The following is a 4,255-nucleotide window of genomic DNA, read 5'->3' on the forward strand; positions in this document are numbered from 1 at the left end:
ACTGAGTGTTTATATTATTATCTTCGGATTTAGTTTCTGTACCAAGTCATTAAAGTTGCCCATGAGTTGCTGCTCATTGAATATGTTTTCTCATCATGTGATTTTTTTGCCTGTATTTACTTGATTGAACATTGAATTCCTTATAGCTTTCGAACTTTGCTAGAAAACCGATAAGGATTTACTACGATTTAATGTTATATTCTCAAATCAACTTTAGCAATTTTTAGAACGCTAGACTCTCCTACTGTCGAGTTAATCTTACGCCTTTTACTAAAGATTACGGTGGGTAGGGGCACTTGATGAGTCTTAACAAATTTTTGAATCCCGAAAGGCAGACTAGCCTATGCTCTTGCAGTGTGTTCTATTGTTCCCATATTACTTATCTGACAAGCCCGATTACTTAACCTTAGCGTTTGACGAGACGTAAATGACATGAGAGGTCAGTAGGATTACTATCTGAGGAAACGGTCTTGACCAGTGGTCAGTCAATTAACACTAGAGAATGGAAAATAATTGAAGTCACATATAAACAAAAATTCAATCTTTTCAGAACTGAAAAAGAAATAGTGAATTTTGCGCAGAGAGCAAAAAGGGACAGGACGTGGTAGATTGAGAGCCACATCATTTTGCTTCTAAATCAGCCATTCGTGTCACGTTATATGAAGTAGGCGATCTGCTATTCGCCTAGATTAATGTAGAAGGTTTGTTGATAAGTTACCGGCCAACCATTTGTTGTTATCTGTTGCAGATATATACTGTAAAGCTATTTTTAAGCGGCTAAGGAATAGTCGACGAAACTGTTGACTCTGTGCAATAATGAGCCAAATCCTAGGCTCTCTTGTGTCCCCATTCTCTTAGGGCCCTCATTCCTCTTTCGTCGAGGAACAGTATTTCCATTCCATACAGAAAGAAAAACGAACAAACATGGTGGTTTTAAATGTCAAATGAAAATACTGAAAAAACGCAACAAGGTGAAGGGAAAAAATATAATCACTGCCAGTAGACGAAGAACAAACCAAAAACTAAAACACTATAAGCCTATTTGGAAAGTGACTTATTCTATTTCATAAGTTGCTGGCGTTCAACTTTCTATATATCTGCAAATCATAGATATTGATGACTGTCTCACTTTTCGTGTTGTGAGGTATTTGGTTTCAATACTTACAGTTTTTGGCTTTTATTGATTTTTGTTCATCTTTTAATTTTTGTTGTTTTTCTTTGTTTTTCTTTCACATTCACATTCACTTTCCGCTTTTTATTTGTTGGTTTGTTCTTCGGCGCTCGCATTCATTATATTTTTTTCGTATCGCGCTGATGAAGAGAGGCGTTTGTCCCCTCGAAATATTCGCTTTGTTGTGTTTTTTCAGTATTTTCATTTGGCCTTTAAAAGCCCCATTTGTGCTCATTTTTCTTTCTTTATGTTATGTCAGGCCGATGTGGCTTAAGAAATTATCCTCTTTCCATTGCAGTTTAGGAGGTTCCTTTAGAATAAGGAGTTTTTAGATCTTATAGGAGCAAATCCTTTCATTTGGGGATTCCATGGGTTTTTAGCCTAATACTATCAAAGATTCTAGTCTCTTTGGTTCCTTATATTGTTTCTAGACACAATACTCTGTCTGGCGGGAGAACGCGATTCAAAGACAAGGCTCTGTGTGAAGGGAGAAGATAATCAAAACGCTCCATGGGAAGAAATCTCCACGGGACGTGAGAATTAGAATCGAGAGAAAACGATCTGGGAGGAAGGAGGTGCCTGGCGCCTAAATGTAAATAGAACAAAAACCCTGTCATTTACCATCTCACAGTTGTATCATCGGTGATACATTCGGGGAGTCTGAAGTATGGCATTCTGACAGCTTAACTGTTGATTCCTCGGCCCATATATTAGAATCTGTCATGAATAATTAATTAGTGTAGTTGAAGATAAAAGTGCATGCCGGGAGATATTTCGATACAAAGAATTGGTGTGGTCAGGGCTGGCCCTTGTTTCTATAGTAGGCCTTGATGCAGAGCTGTCCTAAATTTTGTAGAAATTTATTTTTCTCCATAGGGAGTAGACTTTTTGAGGGATCCATGGGCCTGTACGAGATAGGAAGGAAACAATCCTGGTGTATATTTCTTAAGCACTGAGATGGTGTATAAGCAATCCAAGTTCAAGCTACATTTAATTTTCTTTTGTTTTGTCCTAGAAAGTAACTATTCCTGGATTTGTTATCCTTTAAACCTAGCCGCGTCTGTGGTATATCTATAGTATTCGGTAACTACAAAGAAGTAGTTTTCTGTTAATGCTAAAGAAATAAAATAAAATAGGATGAATATATAGTAGTTTAGAAACAATTTTTGGCTATATATTTGCACATTAGGGAGGCTGGGGGGGGGGGGGGTAAAGCATACTAAAAACGTAACCTAACCAAGGTACCTTTCTCCCTCCAAAACCCCAAAGAACAATCGTTGAAATACTTAGAAACCACGCTTTGCCATCAATTTATATAGTAAATGTCTGCTAATGAAATGACAGTTTGACGGATTTCTTTGATAAAGTATATAGCAATGCCTGCATAATGCATCAGTACCCCGTAATTTATTTAGGCTAAAAAGTAAAGGGCAAAGCATTGCTCAAGAATTCAGAACAAAACTAGCCCAAGTTCATACTGAATATTACTCCATAAGACATTGATCTTCTTCACTTGAAAAATCAAAAGATAATACCAACCATCTTGAAATGCAACCTTTCTTGTGCTTATTTGCTTCTATTAGTTTTTTCTAGTTTGAGTCCACGTTATAGGACTTTTTTTTCTTTGCTTTTCACGTTCCTATGATTCAAAGCATAGGGTTTTATTAAAAGTTAAAGCTCAAATTGTACCATGAAACCTAAATTATTCTTGAGTACCTTTTATTCTGCAACGAAGTGTTCTGACTATATTGTTAGTAACAAGTTGGAATTATATAATTAATCAAGTAAGTTAGAAATAAAGATTATTAATGTTACTTAAAATAAAATAGGTAATCATTTAACCGATGAAGTCTCTCTGATATTGTTTCTGTGTATTTTGCTTGGGTGATTAAAAATTCAGCTTTTGTGTCCATCTTTGGAGCAAATTTGATAATGTCACAATGTAAGTTGTATTATTACCAAGTAGCATGCGTGAATACCAGTAGCTTCAATGGGGGGGGGGGGGATGGAGGGGTATTTTCCTACAATAGTCTGTTCTCATTCCCCCTTTCAGATTCAAGAAAGTCTTTGTGGCAATATTTTTGAAAAGGGGCTTGGTTTTTTTTCGTATTTTTGTTTAAAAAATTGGAAAAACAACGAACTTTCCCTCCCTTGATTTTGAAGAATACTCTTCCCATCCCCAGGGCCGTGTCCAGAATTTCGCTTTGGAGGAGGGGGAGGGGGGTATAAAATGGTTAAAAAACGAATCGAAAATTTGTTTAAATGTATTGCGTTACGTTTTAACGTATCAGACAAAAATGTTGGGGGGGGGGCCACTGGAGATGACCTAGCCTCTAGAGTTTTCGCGAAGTGACACCAGTGATCGTCACCAGTGGTGTCGTTGGGGAAGAGAGGACATTTTTCTTGTAATATTTGCTCGGCTCATTTTGAATCCAGTTTGTGTGTCTATGTTTAGAGCAAATTTAATAATATAACAACATAACTTGCATTATTGTCCAAGTAGGATATATCAACGTAAATGGCTTTGACGTTGGAAATTGAACTAAATCAAAATACACTATCTGCATCCAATGTTGTCAAAAGGGTGTATATGTGATGTTTACGGAAAAGTTAAGGAAGTTAAGTTGAAACTTTCAGGGTATGTGGGGGGGTAATAGTTGTGCTAAATTTGTCTATACTCAAGGTTGTAACATAACAGGGGTTGGACTCCCTTCAACCCTATAGAACCCAAAAGATTATGCAGATTTTCAACTTATTTACATTTAGCTATATCTCCCCCTACCCATCAATTGAAAGCATTATAGTACAACTTTTGTTAAAAAATTGTTGCAAAATTTTGTCAAACATATAAATAGAAAGCCTAAGTTTGAATCCTTATATAGAGAAACGGAAAAGACCTAAAATTATCTTTTCTTAACCAATGAAAAAGAATATGTGAAATAAAAACTGTCGGAAATTGTTATTACATAAATGACAGAAATTTTTATTAAATAAATAGCATTATTTAGCAAGTGATGTAACTAAGTATGTAATCCTTTTTTATTTGGATTGTCCCAAATCATTGCTTATAGTCAACAAATTTCG

General features: G+C 35.8%; 1 pseudogene; it reads left to right on the forward strand.

The window, feature by feature from the left end:
* Positions 1-226: 226 nt before the first annotated feature.
* Positions 227-343, forward strand: LOC148950303 (U5 spliceosomal RNA; annotated as a pseudogene).
* Positions 344-4,255: the final 3,912 nt, after the last annotated feature.

Source organism: Artemia sp. Qi Xiang Cuo, chromosome 7 (assembly GCF_049724085.1).
Source record: "Artemia sp. Qi Xiang Cuo chromosome 7, ASM4972408v1, whole genome shotgun sequence".
Taxonomy (NCBI): Eukaryota; Metazoa; Arthropoda; class Branchiopoda; order Anostraca; family Artemiidae; genus Artemia; species Artemia sp. Qi Xiang Cuo.